This window comes from Hyaena hyaena, unplaced genomic scaffold (assembly GCF_003009895.1).
Source record: "Hyaena hyaena isolate Hyena2069 unplaced genomic scaffold, ASM300989v1 scaffold_16, whole genome shotgun sequence".
Lineage (NCBI taxonomy): Eukaryota > Metazoa > Chordata > Mammalia > Carnivora > Hyaenidae > Hyaena > Hyaena hyaena.
In genome coordinates this window covers 4,340,375-4,356,455 of record NW_024080650.1, presented here as the reverse complement: position 1 = coordinate 4,356,455, position 16,081 = coordinate 4,340,375, and positions in this window count along the sequence as shown.

Below are 16,081 nucleotides of genomic sequence, written 5' to 3'. Positions count from 1 at the left end.
AGCATTTAGCACAATGTCAGCTCATGGAATGCATTTGATACTTATTATTGCTTTCTTCTTCCTCCCATCTGTCTCAAGAAACTAAAAAAAAAATCTTTATTGTGTATTTTTTCTAGGTTAAAATATACAGTAAAGAATATTCCTTCCAAAAGTTAGAGTATCATGGGGGGAAGAGAGGGCAGTTGAATGTGATGACCAAAATGTGAGAGAACTTTATTTTGGCAGTAGAATTTTGGAAACTCACATAATTTTATTGATTTATTTTTAAGTTTTGTTTTTAATTTATTTAAGTAAACCAACTGTCATTAATTTTTTTTCCAGTAAGATATCCAGGTACATAGTCAGACTTGAACTTGAGATTCCCAGGAGAGAAACACATTGGCGTCTTTGAAAACTGTGATGCTTTTTCTATCTAAATTTTTTTTATTTTCTTGATTTTTTCTTAAATAAGAATTGTTTAAAATAGTCTTTCATAATACTGTGTGCCAAAGGTATTATGTAAGAGCAATGACACGCCATACTAATATTTTCCTTTTTTTTCCTAAGCACATTTCTCTTGAACTATCATTTGTATAGATTATAGTTGACCCCTTTCTCTTTTGCTACCTAAAATACTGTAGTCCTCTTCAGTTACCACTGGCAGAGGCTAAGACATAATCTAACTAAAGGATTTTTATCACAAGACATTTTCAAATCTTAGTATAAGTCCTTTTGTTGGTAAATGTTATCAGTAGCAAGAGCCTTGGTGCCAGCTGAACACGGGGCTCAGAGGCAAAGCTTTAAAAATTTTTTTAACATTTATTTATTTTTAAGAGTCAGAGAGAGAATGTGAGTAGGGGAAGGGCAGAGAGAGAAGGAGACAGAGAATCAAAAGCAGGCTCCAGGATCTGAACTCTCCACACAGAGCCCAACACAGGGCTGGAACTCACAAACTGTGAGATCATGACCTGAGCGGAAGTCAGATTCTTAACCAACTGAGCCACCCAGGTGCCCCAAAGCTTTAAAAGACTATAAAGAAAGTCTCCATGTCTGGAAGTAGTTTTTAGAAACTGTCCTGGGTACACAGATTAATAGATTGTGAAGCAAAAGATCATGTTGAAACACTACAGTTTTTATAGATAAGATCTCAGAAGCATATTCTATATCAATAACAGAGGTTTTTAATGATGGCCAACTTGTGTTCAAATCCATCATTTGCCATTTGCCACCTGTAGTATCTTAAAGAAGTCACTAAACCTCTCTGAACAACAATTTTTAGTCTCATTAGGGCCTTGCCCAAAGTCACAAGGTATAGTTATTACCTCTATTTTGCAGCACAGAAAATGAGTTTGCATTCTGAAATTTCTCCTACATTTGTACCTTATACTTCTTTTACTCAAACTAACACAGGTGCATTCAATATAATGAATGTTGGTGTGGTCATCATAGTATTTGTTCACAGTTATTCCTTACCTTCCTGTGTGTGGTGGGTACTTCCTTACTCCATTGCCTTGGGGGTCACATAATTTACCATAATCAATGTTATGTAGGCTGAAATGTCTCTTCTGAATGGAGGATAATTACTAGATACTACCATATCTGCCTGAGAGTTCAAGCCAAATGGGGATGCTAATAAGGGCATATGCAAATCTAAGGTGGATTATTTTCATCAGTTAAGGATAAATATTGGCATAACTTCAAGCCTGGTATTGATAATAAGCATAAATATTATTCTTTTTTAAACTTTTTGAAGTTTTTTAAATTTATTTATTTTGAGAGAGAGAAAGAATGAGAGTGCACGTGCATGCAGGGAAGGGGCAGAGAGAAAGGGGGAGAGAGAATCCCCACCAGCCTTCTCGTTGTCAGTGGGGAGCCCAATCTCAGGAACCGTAAGATCGTGACCTGGGCCAAAATCAAAAGTCAGAAACGTAACCAACTGAACCACCCAAGTGTCCCCCATTTTTAAAAGTTATATATTTAGAGTAAATATTATTCTTATTCAAAGTAGAAAGTACTATTGCACATTTTCAGACTTAAGGAAATTATTTTGAAGCAAAGCTTTCACACAGTGACCACTTAACAAACCCTTGCTCTAGGTTGCAGTGATTTTTGGTGAAATAGCAACATCAGTGATGTTCCCCAAGAACAGTGAGCTGCTGCTACCATGACATGGCTTGTGGACTGACCAAATATGTACTTTGAAATCAAAGTTGTAGCTAACCAATTGGCAATTCCAGGGACTTCCGTGTATGGAGTAAAACAAAGCAAAACAAAAGGTAATTTTGTGAGGTGATGGACATGTTGTTGATTAGCTTGATTATGGTGCAGTCAGATATAGAAAACCACAGCAAATAGTGAAACAGATACATATGCACACTATCCAGATTTAACAAATATTAATATTTTATCACTTTCATATTTTTAAAATAGGTTGTTAAAGATAATGTTTCAGCTTTTCCCTCCTGGTCCCTTTCTTGGAAGTAACAATAATAATACATTTGGTGTAATTCTTCAGTGCATGCTTTTGTTAGAGTTAGTGAGGGCCTAACAGGAAGCCAGCAAAGGGGAAGTCATGGCCAGCTACAGGCTAGTCAGAGGTCTGTCTGCTGCACTCCACAAGAAGCCAGATCAAACTAGATAGTCCCAAGATGGTGGGTGTCATGACAAGAAACTCCTGGCCAAACAGGGAAGAAAAGGCAGGAGATCCTGTTTCTAAGAAATCCCTGCCCCAAGTAATGAATATTCTGCTGCCTAGTTAACAACAGTCAATAAAAGATAGAAACCCAAACCCCAGGGCACACAGCTCTCTCCCATCTTGAAAGTGTACTTTCGCTTTAATAAACATTCCCACTTGTGTTTCTCATCCTCTGTGTTGTGCCTGCCCTGGAATTCTCATGAGGAGATGAAGAGCCTTTTTTTAAAGAAAAGGTTTATTTATTTATTTTGAGAGAGAAAGAGACATTGTTGAGGGAGCGGGGAGGAGAACAGGGAGAGAGAGAATCCCAAGCAGGCTCCATGCTGCCAGAGCAGCGCCAGATGTGGGGCTCGAACTCATATAACCACGAGATCGTGACCTGAGCTGAAACCAAGAGTTGGATGTTTAACCAACTGAGCCAGCCAGGTGCCCCTGGAGACCAAGAACCTTCGGTGACATCTTTGGGATGAGTGGATTGAGGCTTCAGGACCTGGGGTCATCTCAGTTCACCTTGCAACACTTTTATATTTTTTCTAGATAGATTCATAAATGTATTTATAAATAACACATAGTATTAATTTCACTTTAAATTTTATATACGTGCAATCATATTATATGTATCATTGTGCAACTACATTTTTAATGAACATTAAGTTTTGAGATCTCAAGTTGATGTATTTATCCATTAATACATAAGGTTTCATTTATTTTAAGTGTTACATAATTTTTATTATATAATTTTAACACAGTAACTTTATCCATTCCTCTTTCAATGGATATTTAAGGCTACAAAGAATAATGCAATGACTGCACTCCTTGTACTGTCCTAAGTATGTCTGATACTAATTTTTTTGGCTCGCTTTTGAAACTGTGAAATCCAATTTACTTTTCTGCTTTATAGTTATACTGCAAAGTATGACTTCTTTTATTTTCTTCCTGTTTGATAGACATAAAATTAACATATAACATTGTATCCATTTAAGGTGTAAAATGTGTTGATTTGACATATGTACATATTGCAAAATGATATCTATGATAAGGTTAATTAATACATCCATCACCTGACATAGCTACCTTTTTGTATGTGTGGTAAAAATATTTAAGATCTCCTCTGTTAGAGAAAGAAGGCTTCAAAGGACTTTCATTTTGACCTCAGTCTATACTTTCTAATTGGTTGTTCTTGTCAGCTTATCTATTAACTCAGGTAAAGCATCCCATAAAGGGAATGGAAACCTCCCCTTCAAATAATAAGAACTGCTCTGAGCCAGCAGGACCTTCAGAGATTGACCCCAGGGCAATGATCAACTTGCCTTTACTGCCCACCGGCAGGTACCCACCTCCCTTTGTCCCATATTTTCCTTATATACACCCAGAAGTCTTTTCAGCACTTGGGAGACAGGCTTTGAGATATTAGTCTTCTGTCTTCCCTGTGTTAGTCTCACCAAAATAAATTCCTTTCTTTTTTTTTTTTTCTTGGCCAGTGGTTTGTTTGTTTGTTTGTTTATTTATTTATTTATTTATTTATTTTTACAAATAGTTTATTGTCAAATTGGTTTCCACATAACACCCAGTGCTCATCCCCACAAGTGTCTCCTCCATGCCCATCCGCCCTCCCCCCCACATCTATCAGTCCTCAGTTTTTGTCAGCATTCAAGAGTCTCTCATGGTTTGCTTCTCTCCCTTTCCCCCACCATTTCCCCCCTTCTTCTCCCCCTTGTTCCTCAGTTAAGAAGGACAAGTATCATATGTTTGCACGTATAGGAGGATTAGGAGGAACTTAACTGAGGAACATGGGGGAGAAGAAGGGGGGAAATAAATTCCTTTCTTGTTTCATCTTTACTTGTCTCTGCCTTTGGATTTTGTCAGCTGCAAGTGGCCAAACCTGGTCTGTGTGGGAGCCCTGGAGCCCCAGTTACATTAGAAACTTCCAAGTATACAAGATACTATTGTTAACTATAATCACATGCTATATGTGACATCCCTGGAACTTACACTCATTTAAAACTGAAAGTTTGTACCCTTTGACCAACATTTCCCCATTTCCTCTATCTTCTAGCCACTGACAACCACCAATCTCCTCCCTTTTTCTTTGAGTTTAGCTTTTTTTAGATTCTCCAAATATTAGTCTTACCTCTTTTGGAAACAGAAACATGATACATACAAAAAGGAAAATGATGTTATCTGAATGAACCAACTGGGAAGAGGATGGAAAGGCATAGGTATTTGAAAGGAAAAAGACGTGGTGAACATTCCACAATGTGCTTCTGAATCCAAAATATTATGTCTGTGGGGGAGAAAATTGTGGTGGTAAAGGATATTCTCATGTAAGCATTTTAATCATTTCACACCAACTCAATATAACTAACCTCAGCAGTCTGTATTTTCTTAACAATTTTACCTTAAAAAGTCCTTCATACGAAGGAATATTCCCCAAGTGTAGATGTTTCTGAAACAATATTTATAAAATAGTCCTCTCATTGTTATGTGACCATTAGTTGACACGTCTTGATAGGAGCACCAATTTAATTGCTTATTCTCATAGGAACACTTGGTTCAAAATATTTTTGTTCTTTTTTCTTCAACTTATCTTAAACATTTGATTTCATACTACTGTACTGCAAGTTTATTACCTAAAGAAAACTTAAAACATCTATTATCTAATAATATAATTTCATTAAAGCATAAAAAGTTACATAAAAATTACCCATGAAGATACAAAATTCACATTTAAAAACATCATGTAATGGAATGATATTTTAAGTATGTGGGTTGAAGACCTTTATTTATGTCTGCAAACTAGGACAGGAAATGATATAAATTGATAGTTATGTAATCTCAGAGCCCACACCAACTAAGTTTTTTGCTTAAAGTTGTCTTTGTGGTTGAAGTGGCCGAGAAACTCTTCACGTTTTTATTTGACAGAAAAATAAATGAATGCTTTTTTCCTCTATAGTCTTCAGAAATTATTTTGCCATGATTTATAGGAGAATAAACCTCCATTATTATTATTGGAGCTTTTCTATTTTAAGGCTCATCTTAAAATGTTTTTTTTTCCTTCTAAAGGGAGAAAAGAGGATGGAAGATATAATTCTCTAAGTTTTTGAAATCAGAGTCTACCTGAATGAGTTTTTCCTTTATAATTTTTAAGAAGGGTTATATAGGACTTACTGTGTTCCAGGCACTGTTTTGAGCACTTTGAAAGTGTGTCCTCTTGGGGCGCCTGGGTGGCTTAGTCGGTTGAGCGTCCGACTTTCGCTTGGGTCGTGATCTCACGGTTCGTGGGTTCGAGCCTCGCGTTGGGCTCTGTGCTGACTGCCAGCGCAGAGACTGGAGCCTGTTTCAGAGTCTGTATCTCCCTCTCTCTCTGACCCTCCCTTGCTCACGCTGTCTCTCTCTATCTCCTAAAAATAAATAAAAATATTAAAAAAAAAAAAAAAGAAAGTGTGTCCTCTAATCCTTATAATATCTCTATGGTACTCTCATAAGCAAACTGAGGCACAGAGTCCTAAAACAACTTGCTCAGGGTCATACAGCTAAGTAGTGGCAGAGCTGAGATCTGAATGCTGGCAGCCGACATTCTCTATCTCTAGACTGTGCTGTTTAATTAATAACATACCTGAGCAGCTGTGGGGATCCTAATTCTCATAATAGTTGAATACCCCAACTGGCACATTGGTGCAGGTGTGCCATATTTGAATAGGAAGTTGGACAACTTCTCTCTTGTGTAATTTCCACAAATAAGAAAATGTAGAACAAAAGGAGATATTTATATTATCTTATGATTTTGCTTAAAGGGCACCTGGGTGGCTCAGTCGGTTAAGCATCTGACTCTTGATTTCAGCTCAGGTTATGATCTCATTTTTCCTGGGTTGGAGCTCTGTATTGATTCTGAGCTGACATCATGGTGACTGCTTGAGATTTTCTCTCCCTCTCTCTTTGCCCCTCCCCACTCCTGGGCATGTGCATTCTCTCTCTCTCTCTCTCTCTCTTTCTCTCAAAATAAATAATTAAACTAAAAAATAAAAAGAATGATTTTGCTTGAGCCCCAAGTCAGCATTTTCTAGAAATTGGGGTCACTATTAAGACTGATATAACTTTAAAAAATATTTTAATGTTTATTTTTGAGAGAGAGAGAGAGACAGACAGACAGACTGCAAGCGGGGGAGGGGAAGAGAGAGAGGGAGACAAATTCCCAAGTAGGCTCCAAGCTCTAAGCTGTCAGCACAAAGACCAATGAGGGGCTAGAACTCATGAGCCATGAGATCATGACCTAAACCAAAGTCCTACACTTAACCAACTGAGCCACCAGAAACCCCTAATATAACTTCTTTCTATTAGATTTGGATGTAACCATTGTTGGAAACAGGAAGTGGATAAAATGCTTCATTTGTATTAATTCTAATCTTTGGGTCTTTAAATTGATGCTTTCTCGTTATGTTCGGGTTTTGGCCTGGATCCTACCTTCTTTCCCTAATACAGTACTTTGCATCTACTTTAAACTCTTGGGCCAGAAATCTTACTCTAAATATTTCACATAAATGTTTTAATTCTGATTACATATTTATATTTATAATATTTATTATATAAAATATATAATAATGCATATTAATACTGCATATAATTATAAAAATATATATAACTTCTTTTTAAAAGAATTGAACTTCATTTTATTTTCTTTTCCTAAACTTTGCATTCCCTTAGGGTCCCCAAGACTGACTCAACTAAATTTTTCTATTTCCTCTAAATAACTATATTCTCTTGAAATTATATATATGCATACATACATATATACAGACACTTGCATACATGCACACACTGTATACCTATCTATGTATGAATATGCATATGAACATTTTATACACACATACCTATGTATTAGAGAGGATTAGAGAGGACGGAAGAGAGAGAGAGAAAACAAGAACACATGTGAATAATTTGTTGCTAGGCTTCTTTTCTCTGTGTGACATAGTTCCTGACAAAATAATATGGTTCTCAAGCTCCAACCGCATGTGCAGCAACGTCTGTACATTGTAAAATAATTGAATAGCAATTGGTGGCTGTAGCTCTATCTGCCTTTGTAATAACACATGTGGCTGCATCACGTCTGGGTAAAAGGCAAGCTGCTAGATAGTGACTGAATATTTTCAGTTCTGTCAAAAAGCGGTTTGTCTCTATCTCTACCAGTTGATCAAAATAAAAGAATAACTTACATAATTCTTGGCTTTAAAAAATGGATTAAATACTTACACTCAATATTATAACATTTTAAAAATGTTTTTATTTAATTTTTGAAAAGAGGCAGAGCATAAGCAAGTGAGGGGCAGAGAGAGGGAGACATAGAATCTGAAGCAGGCTCCAGGCTCTTCGCTCTCTCTCTAAGAGAGAGAACCCACAAACCATGAGATCATGACCTGAGTTGAAGTCAGACTCTTAACGACTGAACCACCCAGGTGCCCCAATATTGTAACATTTTTTAATTAAACAAATGGTGATTGTTAATAAAGGTGAATTTTAAGGACTAATATTCAGTTTTTGTTTTGTTTTGCCTAAGCCCTCCAAACCAAACAGCATATTTATTATCTCAAACTTAGTTTAAAGGCTGCATATTTTTTTCTTAAATGGTTTATTGTCAAGTTGGTTTCCATATAACACCCAGTGCTCATCCCAACAAGCCCTCCCCCATGCCCATCACCCCCCTTCCTCTCTCCCCCACCTCAGTTTGTCCTCAGCATTCAAGAATCTCTCATGGTTTGCCTCCCTCCCTCTCCCCAACTGTTTTTCCACTTCTTCTCCCTCCTGGTCCTCCGTTAAGTTCCTCCTAATCCTCCTATATGTGCAAACATATGATATTTGTCCTTCTCTGCCTGACTTATTTCGCTCAGCATAACACCCTCTAATTCTATCCATGTTGCTACACATGGCCAGATTTCATTCTTTCTCATGGCCATGTAGTATTCCATTGTACAGATAAACCACATCTTCTTGATCCATTCATCATTTGATGGACACTTAAGTTCTTTTCATGTTTTGGCTATTGTTGAGAGTGCTGCTATGAACATTGGGGTCCATGTGCTCCTGTGCGTCAGCACTTCTGTATCCCTTGGGTAAATTCCTAGCAGTGCTATTGCTGGGTCATAGAGGAGTTCTACTGTTAATTTTTTAGTTCATTTTAGCCACTCTGACCGGCGTGAGGTGGTATCTCAGTGTGGTTTTGATTTGTATTTCCCTGATGAGGAGGGACGCTGAGCATCGTTTCATGTGTCTGTTGGCCATCTGGATGTCCTCTTTGGAAAAGTGTCTGTTCATGTCTTCTGCCCATTTCTTCACTGGATTGTTTGTTTTTTGGGTGTAGAGTTTGATGAGTTCCTTATAGATTTTGGATACTAGCCCTTTATCTGATATGTCATTTGCAACTATCTTTTCTCATTCTGTCAGTTGCCTATTATTTTTATTGATTGTTTCCTTTGCTGTGCAGAAGCTTTTTATCTTGATGAGGTCCCAGTAGTTCATTTTTGCTCTTGATTCCCTTGCCTTTGGGGATGTGTCAAGTAAGAAATTGCTACGGCGGAGGTCAAGGAGGTTAATGGCTGCATATTTTATTATACTTGTTCTGAAAATGTGCTTTTACTGGGTAGCAAAACTTACTCTGTAATTTCAGTGATTTCACATTTATTGAGGTTTGTCTCTGACCTAGCACATCCTCATGAATGTCCCATATTTACATTTGAAAAAAGTATATATTTTCTTGTTGTTGGGTGGAGTGTTCTTTAAATGTCAGTTTATTTACATTAGTTTCAAATGTCGTTCACATATATATATTCTTACTGTTTTCTGTGTTTTTTCTGACATCACTAATATTTATGGGTTAATTTTATTTTCCTTTTAGTTCTGTCAGTTTTTGTCATATGCACTTGAAACTCTTTAATTGGGTGCATTAAATTTAGGTCCTGCCTTACTTTAGCTTAATAAGTAAGTTCCATATTCCATTTTATTGCCACTATTGGCTTAATTGCTATACATCTTTGCTCTATTTTTGAGTAATGGTTTTGTGGGGGTATATAACATGCATTCTTATATACAGTTTACCTTCAAATAATATTATACCACTTCAAGTGTAATGTTAGAAACTTACAATTAATAAACTTCCATTTCTTCTCTCTTGTTTTTTGTGTTACTTGACATACATTTTATTTCTACATATATTATAAACCACACAATGGATCATTACTATTTTTCTTTAAAGCAGGGCTTTTTTCCCCCTTAAAAGGCTATATAGTAAATATTTTAGGCTGTGCAAGCCATAATGTCTCTATCAAAACTACTGAGCTCTGCCATTGTGGTATGAGAGCAGTCATAAACAATACTGACAAACGATCATGGCTGTGTTCCAGTACAGTTTATTTTCAAAACGAGGCAGGTGCTCATATTTAGCCTATGGGCCATTGTTTGCTGACCCCTGCCTTAAACAACTAATCTTCTCTTATTGACATTAAAACAAACAAACAAAAAAAACCCAGTTACTAGTTTTGGCTTTCCATTTTTTTGCATGTATTTGAATTTTTATCTGATATAATTTTCTGTCTACCTACAGAATTTCTTTAATATTTCTTATGCAGTTGTGCTGCAATCGCCCCCCCCCCCGCCACACACATAATAGACATAAAATTCTCAGCATTTTTATGTTGAATGAGTTTATTTTATTTTCATTTTAAAATTATGCTTTCAGGAGGTAAAGAAAATTTTGCATAGTAAACATTTCCCCCAGTATTTAGAAGATTCCTTTGTTTACTAGCTTGTATTGTTTCTGACAAACGGGCTGGGGAGATTCCAGTCTTTTCTATGTAAGTCATGTACCTTCCCTCTTCACCCATTCCTCTTACCTTATTCCTGCTTTTAAGATTTCCTCTTCATCACTGATTTCCAGAAATTTGATTATAAGATTCCTTGATGTCGTTTGTCATCTTTGCTTTATTGTGCTTCTTGGATTTGTGAGTTTATAATTTTTATCAAATTGAGAAAAATGTAAGCTACTCTTATTTTAAAGAAAGTGTTTTTCCTGCCTGTCCTCCCCCTCTTCTGCCAGGACTCTACGGTAGGCTGAGTAATGGCACTCCTAATGATGTCCATGTCCTAATCACTGGAACCTGGCATATGTTACCTCACATTTGCAGATATAATTAAGACGAGAAAATGATTTCTGACTATCCTGATAGGTCCAGTGTAATAACAGGCATTCCTCTGAGAGGGAAGTGGGAGGGTCAGAGTGAGAAGGTGATTTGATAATGGAGGCAGAAGTTAAGAGTCCTATACTTTGAAAAGGGAAGATTAGGCACAAGCCAAGGAATCAGGTCACCTCCAGGAGCTGGAAAAAGGAAGGAAATAGATTCTTTGCTAGAGTCTCTAGAAAGAATGCATTTCTGCCTATACCTTAATTTTAGGCCATGAGACCCATTTCTGACTTGTGACCTTTACATCAGTAAGAATAAATTTGTGGGTGTTTTATGCCATTAAGTTTAATGTTTTAGAGGAAACTAATATAGGCTCCAGTTTTAAGTATATTAAACCACTTGATATTGTTTCATAGGTCACTGAGACACTATTCATACTTTTTTAAATATTCTGTTTTAGGTTAGATGGCTTCTATAGGAATGTTTCGAAGTTCACTTTTCTTTTTCAGTGTCTAATCCATTAAGCTCATCTTATGATTTAAAAAAATTTTATATATGGTAATTTGTATCTTAGTTCTATTTGGTTTGTTTTTGTATTGTATATTTCTTTCAACCTGATACCCATGTTTTCCTTTAAATATTTGAGCGTACTTATAATAGTCTTTTAAAACCTTGTCTCTTATTACTATCAACTTTATTTCTACTATTTATTTTAATAGATTAATAGGTAATGTGTTATAGTGTCTTGCTTCTTTACATGTCTTATAATTTTTGATTAGATAATAGACATTGTGAATATAATATTTTTGAATGTCAAAATTTTGTTTCTCTTAAAAAATGTTCAACTTTGTTTTGGCAGGCAGTTAAATAACTTTCAAGTGAGCTCAGTTCTTTCCATGTTTGTTTTTAATATTTGTTATGGCATATCCATACTACTGTTTATCACAGTACTGGGTTAACCTTACTCTAAAGTTAACCCTCCTGGAGTCTAATGAATGTTCCATGTATCCTTTGAGGTCACTGCACTCTTGCTTGGATATTTTCCAGCTTTGTCTATACTCTTGGAATTGTTTAAATTAAGTCTTCCTGAGAATTCTTGGCCCAGCATCAGGAAATATCACCCTATTCATGTGGGCCTTAGTATTTAGAAACAGACTCAAAAAGATCCTGCATATTGATTCCTGGAGCTCTTTCATCTGTAGTATTCTGCCCCACAAAATCTAGTTTTCTCCATCTCCCCAAATCTGATCTCTTATCTTCTCATCCCAGGAGGAGCTTCTAGCTCTTCTTGAAACTTCTCTTGCTATGCCACAGTCTGTGACATACCTCCTGGCACAAAAGCTTGTGGAATGTGAGGTTTATCTCACTTGGTTTACCCTCTTTCTTACACTGCTAGTTGTTCAGGGTCCAAAACTCTTTTATGTATGTTGTCCAGTCTTCTGGTTGTTTCTCCTAAGAGGACAAGTTCAGTTCTAGGTACTCTAACATGGCAAGGTGGAGGATTCTACTAGTGATTTTTATATCTGACTCTTCCCAGAAGGATTTGGATTAACCAAGGTTGATTTGAAAATTCTGTCATAATTAGTTAACTTCTTAATGTTTCTATTTTCTAAGTTAGTGTAAATTTTCTAAGAATGCTTATATCAGTATAATAAGATGCAGAGTTTTTCTTTTCTTGATGAATAATTTGTTTTTGGCTCAACAATTTTCACCAAATCCATTTAGAAATTTGCCGCCCAAATATTTGAAAATGAAAAAAAATGAAAAGACATCATTTTTTTTACCCTGTGTTTCAACAAGAAGTTTATCCTTGGTGCAAGGGGAATGTCTTTAAAGGAGGAGGAAGAAGAAGTATCCTGGCAATGTTATGCAAATACATGTCACTTAAGGAAATCATGAATTTATTTTTAGAAATGTGATTATTCCAAACAGGTTAATCCTTCCCTAACCATCTTCTTCCTTTCTTGGTAAAAAATAGTTTAAATATGACATTCCTATCCCACTCTTCCATGTAAATAAGTTTCTTTTGAGGCCCATATTGTCTCTGTATGAGCATCACATACTTATTTTTCTATTCACTGAATGCTTTGTTTTTTAATCTGGGTCCTAATTTTCTTCATGACCTGTAAAATTGTCTTTTCCAACTTCTTGGCAGCAGCAGCTTGCTGCCTTGATGATGTTTCATGTGGCCTACCCCTTGCCTTGGCTAAGCTCAGATCATATGTCCATCGTCGGAAGTATACAAAATGTGGTTTAACCACGAAAGAGACTTCCAAGACAAAATCATAAATAGAGATGCTTTAGTTTAGAACGCTAAATTATCTGTACCATCTGTGAATACAGATCTCAACAAAGAAAAATAAGTGGGAAATCTATGGTTTTACTTTTGAACTTCCATTTTAAAATGGGCCCAATATTAAAGTTATTTCACCACAAAATATATTTTAAAAAATAGTGTTAATTATAGTTATGCTGGCTTTCCATATACTGTTTGCTTCTGCGATTACAGTGTAAACACTGTTGTGGTTTCATTTTCTATTAAGTAATGAAAATAGATTCTTAAAACATCTTCTGAGCAAAGAATAATAGTAATGATAGTTATCAGTATGTTGTTCATTTACTGTGCATATCTGTTATATGTTATTTAGTGGTGAAAATATTAGGGGCTTAACAATATAATTAAAAGCTCATTCCATTATCACTAAGTGTGAATTATCAAAAATTAATAGTTCTTTAAAAAATAGTGGAGGCAACTAGCAGGGGACCTCCTGTTTTGCCATTTTGATAATGTCGTTCCACAGTATCCCATTTTATAACATGACCATCTAGCTGCCAGATAGTCTAGAAAAGAGTATTAAACATTCTCTTGTAGCCAAATGGCCAAGCAACATAATCTGACCAAAGAGACGTGGGCAACTATTTTTATAGTCATGGCAGTTTTTGGCCTCTGAGAGCCACTCTGAGCCCTCCCTCAGTTTTCACAAGGGAAATACTTCTTTGAAAATATTCTATAGCAAAATGAAGAGCCTGTCAGGCACACAAGTGAAGGAAATCTCCAGTGATTTTTTTTCTGGGCTCCTCTTGTGATGGTGGGATTTTACTCACTTAAAAACTATTATTTTTCTCCCAGCAACAAAAGTTCCAGATTTATATACATATTAATATTTACATGCTATGATTTTGTTTTATTATTTCACTAGTAGTCAGAAAGAAAAGTATTCTTTTGAGAAAAAAATGTTAAAAAAGTTTTTAATTGTCTGGGAATTTCCTTTTTTTAAAAATGTTTTTATTCTGAGAGAGCAAACAAGCATGAGCAGGGGCAGTGCAGAGAGAAGAGGAAGAGAGAGAATCCTACACAGGATCCATGAGTGCCGAGCCTGACATGTGGCTTGACCTCATGAACCACAGGATCATCACCTGAGCTGAAGTCAAGAGTTGGATACTTAACTGACTGAGCCACCCAGGTGCTCTGAGTGGGGGGAAAAAACATTTTTAAATAAAACATTTTTCTCCTAAAGTCTGGATGGTGCGTTATTTAGAATCTATCAACAGTTGGGAGTCATTATCACAGGTAGAACTGAAGAGAAATGCACTAAAGAGGTGACAGTCAAGTGGAAAGTGGAACTGTGGAAGAAGCATGAGAGGCAGGGGTGTTGGGTGCAGCTGCTGCCAGAAAAAGCACTGCAGAAGGTGGGAGGGAGGAAGGGAAGAAATGGTAGGTAAGTGGCTGCCATTGGTCAAACCCAATTGGGAGCCCAAAGCCAAAAGGTCCAGATGGTAGAACCTGCAGCTCAACTGACACTGAGTGGGTCAGAGTAGCATGGAGAATGGAACTTGAGGAAGAGAGAAATTGTATAACCATCACATAGAGAAAGTTCTCTTTTAGGTAGAGGATACTTCTGAATTCTTCTCAAATGTTAACATATACACAAAGGCCTTTGTCTCCCAACATAAGATGATGAAGATTTTGATAATTTTTTAAGTGGACTCTACAGGACCAAAGCTCTGGTTCCATTGAATGCTTTTCTGTGTTGGATAGGTGTATGATGGGTCTGGGAGTGGTATGGTAGGTAGAAAATGGGGCTTGTCAAGAAAGTTATTCTAATTTTGACAAAACTTGTGATAGACTAAAAGTGGTCGAAAAATTACTGCTCTCACGGGATGATATTGATTTTCCCTCTCCCTTGAATCTCGGCTGGACTCAGTGACCTACAACATCAATAGAGCATGGCAGAAGTTATGTTTGGGGCTTCTGAGGCTCAGACATAAGAAGCTTTGCAGCTTTCTCCTGGTTTTCTTGGAATATTTGCTCTTGGGACATTCCCTTTCCAAATGCAGTGTCATATTTTGAGAAGAACCAAGTCACATGTGCAGTCCAAGTACTCTAGTCAGAGTACACTCCAGAGGGCAGCTGTCAACCCTAGCCCACACCAGCTCTTAGCCACAGGAGTCAGCCATCTTTGACATCTAACTAGGAGAGCCCTCAGGTGATTCGAGGTACACTTGCAATCCTACTGCAGCTGGCTGGGAGGCCTCAAATAGCAGCTTCCCATCGGAGCCTTGCCAACACACAGAATCATGAAAGACAATAAGGAATTGTGGCTGGAAGCCACTGTGTTCTGGAGTGCTTTGTTGCCCAGCAACAGATAAGTGTAAGAAAACCTCAAGGAAAGAGTTTTATAATTTCTGGAAAGCTTGTGGAAAATGACCAGTTATCATTTGTCCTATCACTGATGTAGAGAAGTATCTTTAGGATTTAGTTTCAAATTACTACTTTTCACTCAAATTATTTAGAAACAAATTTTAATAATAAGCTTATTATAAGTTTACCTAAACCAGAGCTATTCTTATTTTCAGATATTTTTTTGTTTGGCAGTTTTTCTTACAAACTTGCTCATGAGATGTTTATGCAAATTCCTATATTCTTGTTCTTCACCTTCTGAAGATGGACTCCATTGGCACCTAAGCATAATGTGCTATATATAGCAAGAAATGGACAGTAGAGAGCCTGGCAATTATCATGCTTGCACTCCATTTTCAGTATTAACTAATGCTCCATGCTTCTCAAGCTTCACAGTACACATAAATCACCTGGGGATCTGGTGAAAACACAGATTCTGATCTGTAGGTCTTGGGTAGTTTCTAAAGTCTATACTTCCAATATTTCCAGTTGGTATGGATACTGCTGGTCCACTTTGAGGAGCATATGTTTAGAGCATCTTAAAATTAAAGAGAAGTA